This window comes from Rattus norvegicus, chromosome 5 (genome assembly GCF_021556685.1).
Source record: "Rattus norvegicus strain SHRSP/BbbUtx chromosome 5, alternate assembly SHRSP_T2T, whole genome shotgun sequence".
Taxonomy (NCBI): Eukaryota; Metazoa; Chordata; class Mammalia; order Rodentia; family Muridae; genus Rattus; species Rattus norvegicus.
Window position 1 is genome coordinate 18,541,419 of NC_141538.1, and position 18,869 is coordinate 18,560,287.

Here is an 18,869-nt window from a genome sequence, read left to right on the forward strand (position 1 = left end):
TTTTGTTTTGACTCAACTCCCCAATTTCTGAGATTGCAAGTGCATGCCGTTGTGAGTGCTTAGTAACTGTTGTTGTGAGTTGGAAAGTAGCTTGTTTCCCAACAGATCACTCCAGGCTAGTCCAATCCCTCAAGAGGTTCTTTATTGAATGGGGCTGGGAGGAGCGGGGGAGGATGAGGAAGAGAAGAATAGAAAGGGGTCAGGGTCTCTGTCTATTATCTGGGGCCGTGAAGTCGATGCCAGGTAATGACATGCACCACCATGCACAGACATACTCCGGGAGCGTGTGGAAGTTGCCTTGGCAACAGGTGCCAAGCGCTCCTTGTCGCCTAGAGATGACGTCATCGCTGGAGTGGAGGCTAACTGTAAGCTGCTTCTGATGCTAACAGTTGTGTTTGGTGACCAAACAAAAAGGAAGTGTAACAGCTAATCATCTTGTCATCTTGTCATAACTCCCCCATAGGACTCTGCAGTGTTGGCTTTGCAAATAAATTTACAAATGAGACATTTGTCGATCCCACTGAGCAAGAATGAGGACCACCACCCAAATTAAGGCCAATTAATTAACTATGCATAGGATTTGACTCTCCAAAGTGGGTTTTGAGAGACCGGTGAGGGTAAATTTTTAGGGCCTGTTTTTATAGGGAAAAGGGTGTTTTTAGAGGAATTTGGCAGTATAAGGATTTGGCAAGCAAACTGCAGAAACTGACAACAGGTATGATTATTTGACAGATCATTTTGGCAGAACATCTATAGGTATCTCAAGGTTCCTTGGCTGGGCATCTTATGAGGGCAGAGTTCAGGATATGTTCAAATTATGAGTTAAACTCCATAAGTGGGAAGCATGTCAGATTCTAGAAATAGTTTAAAGAATGATCAGATTTGAGTTTTACTGTAAAGAGAAACAAAATGGCTTCCAACCTTAAGATGGAGTCAGGCTGGGGGCTGGGGATTTAGCTCAGTGGTAGAGCGCTTACCTAGGAAGCGCAAAGCCCTGGGTTCGGTCCCCAGCTCCGAAGAAAAAGAACAAAAAAAAAAAAAAAAAAAAAAAAGATGGAGTCAGGCTGGCCTATCATTCCCTCTTGTTTTATGTGTTCCCTTCAAATTCTTGATCAGGAACTCTCATTTCTGTTTCACGGGCTGACAATACCAGCAGAGGGTAGGTATTTTATCACTTTCTATATAGCAGTAGACAAAATCTGTAATGCATCGGAAGACACATGGCCTGATTATGTAATAGTGGGCCTGGAGCCCCAGAAATGATAGTGGTTAGCCAGGGAGACAGGTTAAATAGAGATTGGTGCCAATTATTTCCTCCTTGGAAATCTAAGTATTTGGTTTTAAGATCATTTCTTACCACGGTTATTGTTTCTTGAATTACTCCTGATTGGTTAGCATAGAAACAGCAAGTTTCCCCCAGGGCCACACACACACCCCTCTTTGTTTCATAAAGAACAAGATGAGACCTCTCCTGTTTTGGAATACTACGCTGGTCAAAGCATTTAATTGTTCTAATCTAGAGACTGACTTTTTGAAGAAGCCCAAGTCCCATTTAACTTGGGCATTTAGGGTTTTGATCTCTTGGTCTTGTAGGACTAGTATTAATGTTCCCAGGGCTGCAGAAGCAGCTATTCCTGTACCCACTACAAAGTATTATTACAAGGGAAGCCACCCTCTTGGCTCTGGGATGATCTGATGTCATAGCTAGATGTAAGTGGCCAGAATCCCTATCATAAATATAAATTTGAGGAATATGAGGGAAAATACAAAAAATAAAGGATGTGTCTTGTGTACAATGGAGGAGACTGATAAGCAACACACAGTTCCACCAGTACAGGCCTACCAGACATCTGTACAGGCAGGAAGAAATAGTTGTTTGTTCTCCATGCCAGTGACTGGTTGCATACAATGGTCACACAATTAGCCAAATAAAGATATGCCAAGTGATCTGATGCATTGAAGATAATGCATAGTACCTGTCCTATTCATTGCCTAGGGTTAATTGGGCTGGGACCAAGGACAAGTATCAGCAATAACTTGTGGTAATGCTATAAAAGATTGGTTATAAGCCATCCCCCCATAATAAGGGGGCTTTTGATTCAGACAAAGCCAACAATTTTGTGTTAGGTTAGGTGTAGAATGATTGAGGAAGAAAAAGGCTACCGAGCACATAGTCAAGAGGGGAACTTCCATTGGGAGAGTAGCTGTGGGTATTGGAGGCCTTTCATTTTAAATGAGGGCAAGATATATGGAAATGTATGTGGAGTCATGAATAAGAGTAGAAGTTCCAATGGGTCTGACAGTAGTCAGCAAGTCTTTAGGATGCGTGCCTGCTGTGGTAGGTTGTGGGTGTGATGGGAGAATCTGGGATACTGGGAAAAGATTTTTATTGGTGCCTATAGGTATCAGTTTGCTCATGGCTTGCTTCTGGTTGAAATTATTTTCTTTGAATTGTAGTGAGGGTAGCAGGATCATGTCCAGAGGTATAAATCTAAGACCCCAGGTTCATGAAGTATTCCAGGGGAGTCTTGGGGTTTCTATGGCTGCAACAAAACTTCATGAATAAAAAGCAAATTGGGGAGGAAAGGGTTTATTTGGCTTATACTTCTACATCGCCATTCATCACCAAAGGAAGTCAGGACAGGAACTCAAGCAGGGCAGGAACCTGGAGGCAGGAGCTGATGTAGAGTCCATGAAACGGTGCTGCCTACCAACTTGCTTGCTTTTGGCTTGCTCAGCATGCTTTTTTATAGCACCCAGACCACCAGCCATCCCAGGGATGGCATCACTCACAAGAAGGCTGGGCCTCCTTCCATTGATCATTAATTGAGAAAATGCCTTACAGCTAGCTGGATCTTATGAAGGCATTTCCTCCACTGAAGCTCCTTTTTCTCTGATGACTCTAACATGTATATTCCACATTTTGTTCATAAAGTTTACACATTGCATGACTCTTGTTCAGAATTAGGGTTTAGGGTTTAGGTAAGTAGGGTTTAGGATTATATTATGACTATAAGATCAAATTTGGATTTATCCCAGTGGCAATAGTTACATAGCTCCAGGAAGTATAAAAATATTCACATTCACTGTCTTTGGCCTAAGAGCAAGCTCCATTAGCTGGACTGGTATAAATTTGAGTAACTTATAGGCTTTTTTTCTTGATTCAAATCAGTACAACACCAAGTAACCGTATGTTGTATTTTGGGACAGGCATTATACATAGCAACTTGATTCATGCCAAACTCATAAACAGGCCAAGCATTAATGGTAGGACCTAGATTGAATAGACTATCAAAGTCAGTGCTCAGCTTGGGTTGGTCCTGAGTCCTTACAGTTCTGTTGTCACAGTTCCATTGGGGTGGCTTGTGGGGATTCTCATAGCTTAAGGGAATGAATATAATCCAACAAGTTAGGACTATCAATGTGGTATACATAACAATAAAAGAAAATAGGAACAGAATAGTAACATTAAACCTTGTAGTTCTTGAGGGCAACATTCAGTCACTGTCTTACTTCAAATGGCCCATTTCTTTTTCTCAAGGGTCCTCAGGTACATTCCTGAGATGTAAGTGATGAATCCAGGTTAAAAATGCCAGCAATCTTTTTTTCTTTTATTGGATTTTTTAAATTTACATTTTAAATGTTATCCCCTTTCCCAGTTTCCCCCTCCAGAAACCCACTATCCCATCCTCCCCTCCTATGACAGTGCTCCCCCACCCACCCACCCACTCCCTCCCACCTCCCTGTCCTGACACCCCCCTACATTGGGGCATCAAGTCTTGACAGGACCAAGGACCTCTCCTCCCATTGATGCCCAACAAGGCCATCTTGTGCTACATATGCAGATGGAGCCATAGGTCCATCCCTGTGTTCTCTTGGGTTGGTGGTTTAGTCCCTGGGAGCTCTGGGGGGGTTCTGTTTGGTTGATATTGTTGTTGTTCTTATAGGGTTGCAAACTCCTTCAGCTACTTCAGTCCTTTCTCTAACTCCTCCACTGGGGACCCTGTACTCAGTTCAAAGGTTGGCTGTGAGTCTCTGTATTTGTCATGCTCTGGCAGGGTCTCTCAGATGACAGCTGTATCAGGCTCCTGTCAGCATGCACTTCTTGGCATCTGCAATATTGTCTGGGTTTGGTGTCTGTATCTGGGATGGATCCCCAGGTGGGGCAGTCTCTGGATGGCCTTTCCTTCAGTCTCTGCTCTACACATTGTTTCCATATTTCCTCCTGTATTTTTGTTCCTCCTTCTAAGAAGTTCCAAAGTATCCACACTTTGGTCTTCTTTCTTCTTGAGCTTCATGTGGTTTGTGAATTGAATCTTGAAATACCAACAGTCTTATCAGCAGTGGGGAACTGAAGACTCATGATATAAGGTTCTTTCTATCTGGGTTCAAGCTGGTCCATTTTGAACTGGTGGATTAACTCAGCATCACTGAGCTGGAAGTCAGGTGAACAGTACCCAACAGGCTGAGCAGTCTGGACCTGAGGAAAGATCTTATCCAAAGTTAATTATAATCCTCTTAAGGATTCAGAGAATGGAATTGGGCAATGTGACAACAGTTTTCTGTGGACCTGAGGGACTATGGAGGTGGTTGCCCATAGATTATCTCATATGTACTGAATTTTTTTCATTTTAGGGCACAGCAAGCCCTCAGGAGGGCATAAGGCAAGAGGTCAACTTGTATAAAGAATATATTTAGTTTATTTTTTATAGCTCTATTCACCCTTTTTACCTTTCCTGAGCTTTGAGGATGATACATACAATGTAAGTTCTAATTTATGTTAAGAGCAGTGGTTCTCAACCTTCCTGATTATGCAGCCTTTTAATATGGTTCCTCACATTGTGGTGAACCCAACCATAAAATTATTTCCATTGCTACTTCATAAGTTTGCTGTTATGAATCATAATGTAAATATCTATGTTTCCCAATGATCTCAGATGACCCCTGTGAAAAGATCATCTGACCCCTGTAGATTGAGAACTACTAACCTAGAGTAATATCCTTGGTAACCTGATCTACATAGTTATTGCCTTATGTCTGTGGTCTATTTTCTTTTCATGCCGTGGCCTATGTATATTATTAGCCAGTTTGGTGGGTAGCCAGATGCTCTCCAAAGGTGTATAATATCCTGGTTATTTTGTATTTTTTTTCTGATATTAAATAGCTTCTTTGTTTGTATATCTGTCCATGAACATGAGCTGTAGCAAAGCATATTGACTATCTATAGAAAAGTTTATTTTCTTTCTTTCAGCCCATTTTAGTGTCTGAGACAAGGAACTATTTCCACTCCTTGGGCACAGATGTGTCACTGGGTAGGGCCATACCCAGTGATTTCTTATTGGTCTGTAAAACTACCATTGCCCCTGCACACTTGATTCCTACTTTGGTAAAATTGCTGCCATCAGTGTAGAATGAGATAACAAATCTTTTTAAGTTCCTACTTCATTTTAGAGATCCTGACTAAGTTTGAATTCAGGTAAATTAACAAGCTAGTACCTAGTTTCTAAGGCTAGTACATTAGTTTCTAAGTTATCCTCCGACAAAACCCGAGCCTAACTCCAGTCTCTAGGCTAATCCTCAACAAGACCAGTGTCTCCAGGTTATTATTCCAACAAACCTGCACCCCCAGGTTATAAGCCCACCTCCTAACAACTACCAAGTGCAGAGGGTGGCAGAAATTAAGTTTATGATATGAATCCCAGAACCAGTCAAGGCCACAGTCATTCTCCAATTAGATGCTTGCGCCCATACTCACTGCTTGCTGCTTAATATAAAGTCTTCCCTCAATAGACGTTTTGGTCTCCCCCACGACCAAAACTGTCCTGCGTGATGGTGGTGCATTGAGCAGGCACAGGCTAGCTCAAATTGAATAAAGATCCTGTTGTGAGTTGCATCAGATTGGTTCCTGTGTGTGTTTTGTGGGCTCTCTAAACTTCTTTGGCATTACAGAGATCTGCATCTCTGTCAATAAAAGAGATATCTATCAGGTATGGTTGAGCACCTTGGATGACATCCAATGTTTCAAGGCAGTTATGGACAGTTTCCTCATGGGTGTCATCTGGCAGCAGGGTGGCAGGGTTGATGGTCAAAGATTTGTTAAAAGCCAATCTGTCTTTGTCTAAATGGAAAGCTTGGTATTGAGTCAAACAGTCCATTGACATCTACCAGTTAACTGCATCCCTAACCAGGAACTCTGCTGCATGTGGGGCCATTATAGTTAGAGTTTGTTCCAATATAAGTTGTTTGATTCTTTCACAGGATTATGGTAGCCACTATGATCCACTGGCAGGGTGGTTATCCTAAGGTCATTGGATCCAGGCTTTTTGAAATATAGGATGTCTAGCCTTTTCCAGGGACCCATGGCTTGAGTCTGGACTCCTTTGGTAATGCCCTTCCTTTCATGATGGAAGGGCTTGGTAACATCGGGGAGAGGTCTAATATAGGGTCTGCACAAGAGTCTCCTTTAAGTCCTTAAAAGCCTATGCATGCTTCTCCATTCATTCCAAGGAGGTGTTGCCTCTCACAGAGGCTGAATATAGAGGTCGGGCAATCTTAGCAAGCCAGAGTATCCAGCGACAGCAATATCCAATGGCCTCCAAGATTTCCCTAATTTTCATCTTTGTGTTTGGGGCAGGGTTTATTATAGCCTCTATTCAGGTCTTTGACAACAGTCTTTTTCCTTCTTTTAATTCATACCCCATATAGGTAGCCTGTGGAGTGTAAATCTGAGCTTTCATTTTGGAGGCCTGGGAGCCTAATTGATCTAGAGTTCTAAAGAGACCTTGAGTAGCCCTAAATAAGCCTCTTTATTCACATAGTGGAGTAAGGTATCCTTTGGATACTCACTGAGAAACAGTTTGAGTCCTGGTTAAGAGCCTCATCAAAGATTCCCTGAGATAATTGTGTCTGAGTCAGTTATCCCAACATTCATGAGGCCAAAGATGTCACCATGAGGAGTTGGGGGTGGGGAGTGAGAAAGAGTGTGCACACAGAGAGAGAAGAGAAGGAGAGCAAGGAGACTAAAATGTCTGGATTGGGTAGGGAAGAGCCTCTTGGGAAAGGGCAGCCCAATCCCTGATCTGGAAAGCTCAGGGTTGGGGCCATGGTATGCCAGAAAGGAATTAAGGGATGCTAGGAGAACCTGAGGTCAGGCTTGCATTTATATGTAAAATATACACCTCAGTCCTTGTCCAGGGATGCAACCAAACTATTCCAAGTTTATGGTCCACTCATTAAATGCAAAGATGGGCTGACTTAATTCTGACAGAGGAATGGATAAAAATGCATCTTTTAAATCAAGCACAGTATAGACCTCATGTTCAGATGGTCACATTCTGAGCAAACTGAAGGGATTGGAAACAGTTGGGTGGTAAGTTTCTTTCTTTTCATAAGTAGGTTTCTTTTATTTTACATGTGTGAATGTTATGCCTGTTCGTGTGTGTGTGTGTGTGTGTGTGTGTGTGTGTGTATGTGTGTGTGTGTGTATGCATCATGTGTATTTTGAAGAGCAGAGCAGAGGAAATATATCCCCTGGGATTGGAATTAGACCTGATACATGGAGTTGTGAACTACCATGTGGGTGCTGAGGTTTGAACCTGTGTCCTCTGAAAGAGCAACCAATGTTCTTAGTCATTAAGCCATCTTCGCAGCCCCAGGTGAAAAGTTTGCATCGCCCTGTTAATATCCCTTAATTTTTCTACCAGTATATACTCTTGGGTTCCTGGTTTTTGAACTGGTAATAAAGAGTGGTCCACGATGACTGGCATTGATTGACTATTCCTGCCTCAACCAAGTATCTGATGTGGGTCCTTATCCCTTCCCTGGCCTTGGAGTTTATAGGGTACTGTTTAACCTTGTGCCCTAGAAATCAGTTGTACTATTATCAGGGACACATGTTTGGCCAGGGCAGGAGGATTATCTTCAGCCCAGACAGTAAGAACATCTTTTATCAAAATCTCCTTTAGTTCCTTGTCTGGATCTAGGGTTGGGCCTTGGAGGAGGATATATTCCTTTCTTAAGGGGAAGGTGACAGTCAGGGCTGTGACTAAATTCCCTATTTGTATCTTAGGCTTCTCGCCTGAACCTTAAAACAAATTGCATGGAACTTACTCAGATCTCTCCCCAGCAAAGGAAACAGACATTCAGGAATAACAAGAGAATGAGTCACAGTTCCCAAATCCATAGTCGGTTTTGTAGTCAAATTGTTGTTTTAAATTTCTTCTGTCACCCCTTGCACTTCCATTGTTCTTTTTGTTAAGCAGTCTCAAGGGTTTCAGTAACACCATATATGCTGCTCCTCCATCTACAAGGAGTTTGCAGGTAAGCAACTGTGGTTACCATAGTTTACCAGGGGCCTAAACGGAAGGAGCCATGGCCTCTTTTCTTCCAGAGTCCGGACTGGTTTTGGTTAAGGAAGGCTCATCTGTTGTTGGAAGTGCCACGAGCATGTGGTGCTGATTCATTTTCTTTATTGAAAACCTTCGCTGTCTCTATTGTCAAACACTCCTTGGATTATTTCTAATAATTTTGACCTATTCTTCCTTACAAACTCACCCATCTTTTGTATTTTTTTTTCCATACATCTGAGGCTGACTGGGTTACAAAGGCCAGGTTAAGTGTTTTTCAGATTTGCTGAGTCCTCCAGATCTATAGTAGTATATAGCCAATATGCCTCCTGAAAGCACTCAGGAAACACCGAAGGTGTTTCTGAGTTCTTCTGAGCGCTCTTTTATAACCTATTTTAGAAGGATTAGGTTTGTAATCCTGAGGCCCTCCAGTAGAGCCTGGTGACTTTCACTGGAAGACTTTCTGTCCCATAGTCCTAACCTAACTCTATCCTTCTGGACAGAGCCTTGTCAATTGCTTCCATTCTGAGATCATTGTCAAGAGTGTATAATTTGAGCAGTATCTTGGCTGCTTCTGCTAGGATTCTCTCTCTTTCTTTTTATAATGAGTGAGAAGAATTTGTTGGCAGTAATTTCAGGTGGTTTTCCAATGGTAAAGATCTGTTACACTAAATGGATCATACAGGTATAATCCTTTCCGGGCCCAGCAGAGGGGAAGGATAGGGCCTACAGTCCTTCTGCTTCTGCTTTGGGCCTAGAAATGGAAACAGAAGCTGCAGGTCGGCAGGGCAGGGTACTGCATTGGGGGTTTCATCTGCTTCAGAAGTAAGAGTGGAAACAGTAGCCACCCCTCCTCTTGCCCACCATTTTCCTTCAAGAAGTAGTAGGCCTCCAAGAGATAACAATACAAGGCAAAAATCCTCAGACACTGCAGGCTGAACAGAACAATCTAATAGGAAGAAATGAGTCTTGAGAACAGGCAGAAGTGTCAAACACTCCAGATCCCACTGTTGGAAATCTTACAAATACACTACTCTAACAGCCATAACATATACATAGAGGACCTGGTGTAGACCCATGCAGACTAGAGCTTGTCACTTCAGTCTATGAGTCCATGTGAACCCTGCTTAGCTGAATGGTGGGTCATGTTCTCCTAGTGTTTTCCATCCCATCTAACTCCTACAGTCTTTCCTCCCCTCTTCCATAGGGTTTCCTGAGTTCTGAGTGGGGGACCCAGTAATATAGGCTTTTTCTCATAATGTGTGGCTGTGGGTCTCTGTACCTGCTTCGCTTTGCTGCCAGAGGAAGCCTCTTTGATGACTACTGGACAAGGATCAATCTATGAGTATAGTAGAAGATCATTAGGAATCAGTGTTGTTGTTGTTATTATTATTATTATTATTATTATTATTATTATTATTATTATTATTATTGCCAGTCCTTCTTGGCTCTATCCTAAGTTTCTGGGATGGCCACCCAGATAGAGTTGGACAGGGGCTCCCTCTGCTGGCATGGGTCTTAAGTTAAACCACTCATTGGTTGGCCACTCCCAAAGTTCTGAGTCACTAGCTCCAGCAATTCTTGCAGGTAGGACAGATTGTATATTGTATATATGGCTGGGTAGGTGTTCAGGTTTCTTCTTCAGTAGTCTGAAGAGTACCTTCCTATACTAGAAACTAGAACATAGGGGTGAAGTTTCCATTTAGGCACCAGTTCAACCTCTCTGCATTCAATGAGCTGTGTGGATGTTGTCCTATGTAATGGGACCCTTCTGTCAGCCTAGTGTCAGCCTTGGTTTTGGGGGGATGTCCACAGGAGCCCCTTGAACCACAAACTTTGACTCAGGATCATTATCTGGCTAGTCACCAGTTCTTTATTGTAGGTAAGGCCCTGTGGTATAGTTCTATATTTACAGTAGGCACTAATGAATATCTCTTCTATGGAGGGTTTTGTGTTATACAAAAAGGTTGTAGAGGGCTGGAGAGATGGCTCAGCGGTTAAGAGCACTGACTGCTCTTCCAGAGGTCATGAGTTCAATTCCCAACAACTACATGGTGGCTCACAACCATCTGTAATGGGATCTGATGCCCTCTTCTGGTGTGTCTGCAGACAGCTACAGTGTACTCATATACATAAAATGAATCATTTAAAAAAAAAAAAGGTTGTAGAACTGGGATTCAAAGCCTGTGTGTTGCACTGGAAGCTACTACAAAGTTGGAACCTTCCACAGGAGTTGACCTTTCCAAATCTTCCCTCATCTATAAAAAGAGGTGAAGCTTGGCATGACAATGCATGCTAATATTCCTAGCACTTGAGAGGTAGAGGATAGAGGTTCAAGGTCATCTCAGTCAAAGTTCCAGGTCATCTGAAACCCTATCTCCCTTCCAAAAAAAAAAAAAAAACCCAAATAAATAAGTGAAAGAAACCACAACAAGAAAGGATGATAAAGATACCCATTTCATAATGCTGTGTGTTACTCGGAATACTACTACAGAGCTAATCTCTTGAAAAACGTATTCTGTCAATGCTAGTAGCTATTAGTGATTAATCATTAGTCTACAGAAATCTTCTCCAAAGAAAGGGCCAGACCTTCCTTCCTTCACTTGTCAGCCACTCAGCTTTTACTAAGGACTGGTTATGGAAGACCTTATATACCTCTGAGGTATGTCCACAGTTCCCTAAACTTGAATTTGATATATTCATTCTACTAACAAAATAATTTAAAATTATTTATTTATATTTTCATACTGCTTCACCATCATTTTCTTTAATCAGAACTTTTGAAAATGAAATTTGTCTTCTAGATCTCCTGTATTTTCCTATATTTTCTTAGGTTTTATTTTTTCTGTTGTTGTTTGTTTTATGGTGGTCTTTGTTTGTTTAAAATGGAGTCTCTTGTCCCTCTTGATATCTTTTAACTATTCCTGAAAGCTGGGTAGGATGCATTTAGTTTAAGCTTGATTAATTTTGGTAAGAATGTGTGACCATGAGGTTGTATGCTTCCTAATTCATCAGTGATGGAGTCACGTAACCCGGATGCTCCCAATAGCAATGATGTCACATTTGATGACTTTGTGCTATGCAAAATGGGGCTCAGCCATAATCCCAGCACTTAACTATGTAGAAGGATGGAGAGTTTGAGGCTAGCCTGGGTACATCCAGACATCCCATCTCAAGAAAATGTAAAAGATGTTTCTAAAAACAACAACAAACAAAACAACAACACAACACACATACATACACACAAAACCAACACTAACCACCCCCAAAAAAAGCCAACCCCTAAACAATAAACCTAAAGACACATCAAACCCAAAAAATGCTGAATTCCACATCGAGTAACACATCATTTAGTTTTCATCATACTAGTTGTTGTTTTCTAAGCTAATCTAATATATATGTGCATGAATACACATGTGTAGACTGTTCATGCATGTATATATTATATAAGTGTATTTATGTGTAAATATACATTTTTGTTATGGTTTGAATCTGACATGTCCCTTGCTAGCTTATGTTTCAAATGTTTGCCTTCCAACTGCTGCCGATTTTCTAGGAAGCCATGGCACCACCAGGAAATGAAACTTTGACGATAGAATTGGGGTCACTAGGGCAGGCCTTAGAAACCATCTCTCCTTCATAATCTACAGTGATATGAGAAGTTGGGACCACATATTTTCACTGCCATGAATCTGCCATGTTCTCTCTGCCATAAAGGATTGAAACCAAGTACGGTGTTTCTGTCGGATATTTCAAGCACAGCAATACAAAAGTGATTTCTTCATTGTTATTTTTTTCCCCACTAAGTCATAGCAAGTGGTTTGGGGCCTGGTTACTGAAATGTTAGAGTTAGGAACTTTAAGTTGCTTCTTTGAGAATTTGCTTCCTTTCGTAATTCCTAGCATATGCACGTATGTCCTGTGTCCGTATGTGTACTTGGGATTCCCTAGTGCTAGAGTTTGCTTGTGAGCTGCCTGATTTGGATTCTGGAATCAAACTTGGGTTCTGCAAGAGCGGAACCTCTGACCCATCTCTCTCTAGCCCTCTCTCCCAAGAACTTATATTGGACAGTATTAGAAACGTTGATCTAATTGTTGGTTGCTTGGGTATTTGTTGTGCTCCACAGGTTCTTTTAAGTTGACATGACAATGAGACACACATGAACAAGCATACAATACAATATGTACATACATACATACATACATACATACATACATACATACATACATGAATTCATTCATACACATGAAATTCCATCTGAAAAACCTCTGTACTTACAATGAATAAAAACTGCATTTCTACTAATATCTTGAGAGTTCCAGCTTCCTCTTCTTGATTATTTGTAACCCTCTAACAGTGAGATCCTTGCTCCGTGGCAGAATTGAAGTCTCCAAAAACACAGCAATACTCGAATGTATTATATCATTTATCAATCATGTCCACAGCACACAAGGAAACTAGTGAGACTAGAAGTCACAAAGGCATCAAAGTTCTCTGTTCAGGGAATTCAAAGCAGGACTATTGAATAGGATTAAGGAACAGTTAAAAATCTTGAAAATATCAGATGTATTTCCTAATGCCTAATGAGAGAATGGCATTTGATTGTGAAACTACAGAATCAAGCAGGGTACAGTGATGTCTCCAGCCTTCAAAAGTGTCCCTCCTGCTAGAGAACAGAGGGATGCAGGAGGGAGGCAGTAAGCTGGCTGCCTGTCATTGAGGGGTACGGTTTTAGTTTGTCTTCTGTCATTGTATTGTTTTATTCTGCAAGACAGCATCTTACAGAATAGCCTAGGCTAACCTAGAATTTATGGTCCTCCTTTTTTCTCTTGAATGCAAACATTATAGTTATGTGCCTCCACATATTTCCTCAGTCAACTCTGTTAAGAAAAGAAATCTCAGCTGTGTGTGGTAACACACACCTTTGATCCCAGCACTCAGGAGGCAGATCTCTAAGGTCAAGGCCATCGCAGTCTACATAGTGAATTCTAAGTCAGCCAAGGCTACATGGTGAAACCCTGTCTCAAAAAACAATACAAAAAAAACTCATCATGATCTCTATCTTATTGTTTGTTTTCTGGGACAGGAATTTTCTGTGCTGCCCTAGTTGTCCTAGAACTCACTTTGTAGACCATGCTGACCTTGAACTCCCGGAGATCCACCTGCCTCTCCCTCCTGAATCCTGGGATTAAAAGTGTGTGCCACCACCGCCTGGCACGATCTCCACCTTAATGAAGTTTTTGTCCACCTTTATAGCCATCTGGCATTAGCATTTATGAGGTTTTAAAAACTGCCATATTCTTTTTTTTTTTTTTCTTTTTTTCGGAGCTGGGGACCGAACCCAGGGCCTTGCGCTTCCTAGGCAAGCGCTCTACCACTGAGCTAAATCCCCAACCCCAAAACTGCCATATTCTTACATGGTCTAAGTTATACAGAGCTTTTGTGAAAACTAGTTAACTCTGCCTTATCAGGCAGAGATCATACCATCTAGTTTGGAAAAGAAGGTCAGATCAGAAGCAGGCTAGGGGAGAGGAAGTAGAGTTTTGACAAACAGAGAAGATGAAGGATGATATGTGGCTACAGAGTAGATTCTGGACTTGAAGGAGTGTACCGCCTTAGCTCTTTCGTTTATTTTCTTTACACATGAAAGTCATTGACCTCTTTCTCATTTCTTCTGCTATCAGCAACTTTCTTTTTTCCGGAGCTGGGGACCAAACCCAGGGCCTTGCGCTTGCTAGGCAAGCGCTCTACCACTGAGCTAAATTCACAACCCCAGCAACTTCTTGTTATCCAATTTTCTGTTGAGACTGAAAATGGAATTTGTTCTGAGTCTGTCCTTTGAGAAATGAACTGAGTCCAGCACAGTTCTGAGTGGGCCCTGGGGCTTCTCACTATCAGCAAAAAATGCAGCTCAACTGCCAGCCATGACACCTGAGGGGTCCCCGTAGAACCTTGCGTGGCCTACGCGCAGGTGCGCTTTAGTCCTTTGTATCTTTCACAGAAAAGAATTCAGAATGACTGGCTGAAGCAAAGTTAGTGAATCTACTGGCCGAATAGGAAGATGTGGCAGTTTATTGATGTTAAAAAAGTCACAAACACAGAGGGATACATTTGGAAACAGTAAGGTATGGCCTTTAGAAGAATAGAACTAGATATCTTAGAGGTAACTCTGTATATTCGATCCAGGGGCTTTTAAGCTATTCATTTGCAAGTGAGTTTAGATATAAAGAAAATTATGTATTAGCAAACTTTTTTGGCGTATGCGTAATACATCTTTTTCTGACCCGCAGAATTGTGTCCCTAAAGAGACCTTTTGAGGTACCTCGTGCAGCTAGAGAAAAGCTAGTAGAGACGGAATACACATCGAAGGATGTCGGTAGGCATAGTTTGGGTCTTTTGATTTTCTTTTTTTTTTTTTTAAAGATTTTATTTATTCATTTTATATATGATGAGTACACTGTCACTGTCTTCAGACACACCAGAAGAGGGCATCAGATCCCATTACAGATGGTTGTGAGCCACCATGTGGTTGCTGGGATTTGAACTCAGGACCTCAGGAAGAGCAGTCAGTGCTCTTAACCATTGAGCCATCTCTCTAGCCAGATTTTTTTTTTAAACAATCTCATCTCTAATGTCTTCCCAAAGGCCATTATAGCTTTTCCTGAGGGCAGTCTGGTCAGTTCTGTGGAAACTGCTGAGTGTCAGCCAGCAGCAGATGTAAATTCAAGCCAGTAGAGTGATGAGGCGTTATTTTCTGTTTCTTTTCTTTTATAAAAAATAATTTTTATTATTTTATGTGTATGAATATTTTGCTGCATGTAAGTATGTGAACTATGTCGGAACTTGTCAGAACTTGTCAGAAGGGGACATCAGATCCCCTGGAGCTGAAGATTTTAGTTTTGAAGCTGGGGATGGGATCCGATCCTCTGGAAGGACGAGAAGTGCTTGAAAATGCAGCGCTATCTGCTATCTCTCCAGTCCTGGTCCTTTTCCTGCCTCAGGTGGAGCGTTTTCAGCATTACCTGGGAGTTTGACTAAAAAGCGAGCTCTCTGTTAGGTCCCGTTCCTTCTGGGAGTTAGGCCCCAGGACGCCCTTAACAGACCCTTCAGTTGGTTTCTTTTTTCTTTTTATTTTCTGGTGCGCGAGGAAATTTTATTGGAGTTTAAAAGACAAACTCCAGGGTAGGCAGGCGATAGATCTTATAGCTGTTAGGCGAATAGAGAAGATCAGCCACAAGGTGGCAGGCAACTGCAGAGTGGGAGAGAGCAGGAGGGGCCTTTAGAGAGAGAGAGCAAGGAAGCCCGAGGCTTTGGCTGGAGACTTTAAAATATACTTAGGCTCTGACCAACATCCAAAAGAAAAAAAAAAAAAAAAAAAAAGACAAAAAGAAAGAAGAAAAAAGAAATAGGCCCGTTTGAAAAAATGTTTGCTTCTGTTTCTCAGTGCATCTTTGTTTTCTGTGTATCACTTACAAAGTAACTTTGAGGTAGTTATCAAAGTGCGGAGTTTCATCACCTCCATACACTGATATTTTATCCTCACTCACCCTCATTTCTTACTGCCCTTCACAGTATACCCCTCCTGCTTCCTGCTAACTTCCTTTCTTAGAGCTCAGGTAGTACCTACTTCTACTTAAACGCTCTATTTCCTTCTGTTTCCCAGTTCTCCAAAGCTCTTTCCCCCTGCTCTCACGATCTGCATTCTACTGTTGTGACTTACAATCACTGTTCTGTGGATGACATATCTCTTTTAAATCTTGATTCCACATATGAGAGATGTCACATGGTGTTTATCTCTATGGTACGTTCTCCTGCAGATGTACATAGAAGAGTGGTGTCACTGAATTATGCAGTGAGTACAACGTCCGCGTTCTGAGGGACATTCACACTGATTTCCATAGTGGCAGTACACGCTTATAGTTCCACTAGCAGTGAACTAGCTTTCCTTATTCACAACATTTCCACCAGCTTATGTCACTATTGTTTTCATTGGTGATAGTTATTCTGATTGGGATGAGATGGAATCTCAAAGCAGTTCACTTTCATTATTAAAGGTTTCTCTTTTATTGTTATTTACGTTCTTGGCATGTTCCTGTGTGTGTATGTTCAGGTGTCAACTGCAGCTGTTCACAGAGGCATGAAGAGATCAGTGGATCCTCCGAAGCTCAATTTACAAGTGGTTGTAAGTTGCCCAATGCGGAGAATTGAGCCAGAGTCCTCTTAAAGAGCAGCAAACACTCAGCGAACACTGAACCTTCCCCTCAACCCCTGCCCCATCATAGCAGTTTATTTAGTATTTACTTGGTGGCTAAGGATGTTGAACACATTTTCAAGTACATATTGACATCATTATTTCTTTTTCTTTTTAAAAAATTATCACATTTAAATTTATTTTATGTGCATGCATGTATGCCTATGTATGAGTGTGCATGGGGTGGGGGCGGCACCAGAGGACCTTTGTAGGAGTCTGCTCTTTTTTCCTACCGAATGGGTCTGAGGATTAAATGCAGGTCACCAGGACAGCTGCAAGCGTGTATTCCCTGAGCTCCCCCACTGCCCTGTATTTCTTTTCTGAGAACAACTTCTTGGGTTCATTAGTTCATGTTTCAATTGAGTAACTTATTTTGGGGTGTTTCATTTTTTTCAGATCTTTATATATCTTTGATAGTAATTCCCTGTCAGATATGTAGATATGAAAGTTACTTTCCTGTTTTTGTAGCCCCCCCCCCCACCCCCCAAGTTTCTCTGCATAACCTTGACTGTTCTGGAACTAGCTCTGTAGACCAGGCTGGCTTGGCTTGAACTCCCAAAAATCAGCTTCCCTTGTCTCTCAAGTGCTGGTTAAAGGCACGATCCACAACAGCTGGGCAGTAGGCTCCCCTTTAATCTGGTTATTTGTTGCCCTTCTTGGGCAGAGACTACTTAATTTCCTATAGTTCCATTTGTTAATTTGTAGGGCAGTTTCCTATGCTTTTGGAGTCCTATTTAAATAATCTTTCCCTGTATCTTGAGGGTATCTATCCACAACAGTTTTAAAGTCTGGGTTATTGTAGTAGTTCATTTAATCTATTTTTAATTAATCATTTTATTTTTTGCAGGGAGAGAGGATTGGATCTGGAAATTCAGTTCTTTTTCATGTAGAAATTCAACTTTTCCAGCACCATTTGCCTGTTCCACAATGTACATTTTTGACTGCTTCATTTAAAAAAAAATGGGGGACTGGGCTAGGCACCATAGTGTACCCTTTTTAGTACCAGCACTTGGGAATCAGGAGCAAATAGATCTCTGCATTTGAAGCCAGCATGGTCAACATAGTGAGCTTCAGACTATCCAAAGCTATATGCAGAGATCCTGTCTCAAAAAAAAAGAAGAAATAAACCAAACCAAACAAACAAAAGAATTGACTGTAACTGTGTGTGTCATCTCTGGTCCTATATGCTATTTTTTGATTTACAAGTCTGTTTTGTAATAGTACTATGCTATCTTTGTTAGTATGACTCTGTGTTATAACCAGAGATTGGGTATTGTGATATCTGTAATGTTAGTGTTTTTACTGAGGATATTGTAGAGGGGTGTGTGTGTGTGTGTGTGTGTGTGTGTGTGTGTGTGTGTGCTTCCATATGAAGTTTTGGGTTGCTTTTCCTAGTTCTGTGAAAAATATCACCAGAATTTTGAGGAATACCCTGGCAAATCTATGGATAGCTTCCAGAAATAAAGCCATTTGTACAATATCAATTCTGCTGACCCATGACCATGGAACCTTTTCTCATCTTCTAGTGTCTTGTTAAATTTCTTTTCCTCAGTTTCTTAAAGCAGTGATGTCCAATCTTTTGGCTTCTCTGGGCCATACTGGATAAAGAAGAATTTTCTTGCACCACACAAATATTAATGAAATACACAAGTATTAATGAAAGTTAATGGGAAAACATGGCTCTGTTTATAATTTTTATATCTGCACCAAAGCTAAGCAAAAACTTCCACACATAATAATCCCAATTTTCTTTCTTTCTTTCTTTCTTTTTTTCTTTTTTTCGGAGCTGGGGACCGAACCCAGGGCCTTGCGCTTGCTAGGCAAGCTCTCTACCGCTGAGCTAAATCCCCAACCCCCAATAATCCCAATTTTTAAACTTGGTGTGGTGGCACAGCCTGTGATCCCATCACTTATAGATAGCAATGGGAGGATTCAAGTTCAAGGTTATCCCCACATGTCGTGAGCTTAAGGGTAGCTCACTATATTAAAAAGGAAAACCTGGGCTGCAGAGATGGCTCATCACTGACAGCTCTTCCAGAGGTCCTAAGTTCAATTCCCAGCAACCACATGATGGCTCCCAACCATCTGTAATGGGATCTGATGCCCTCTTCTGATGTGTCTAAGACAGCAACAGTGTACTCATAAAAATAAATAAATCTAACAAACAAACAGAAAACCTTTTAAGACAGTGTCTCTCCTATCCAACCCAAGGCATGTCTGGAACTCACTATTGTAGCTCAACATTCCTCAAATTCATGTTCTTACTGTCTTGG

General features: G+C 41.4%; 1 long non-coding RNA gene across 1 annotated transcript; it reads left to right on the forward strand.

Moving 5' to 3' along the window:
* Positions 1-324: 324 nt before the first annotated feature.
* Positions 325-17,742, forward strand: LOC102549737 (uncharacterized). Its single transcript, XR_015620112.1, has 4 exons — positions 325-365; positions 14,636-14,721; positions 16,456-16,527; positions 17,444-17,742. It is a non-coding gene; the product is annotated as an uncharacterized LOC102549737 (long non-coding RNA).
* The last annotated feature ends 1,127 nt before the right edge of the window (positions 17,743-18,869 follow it).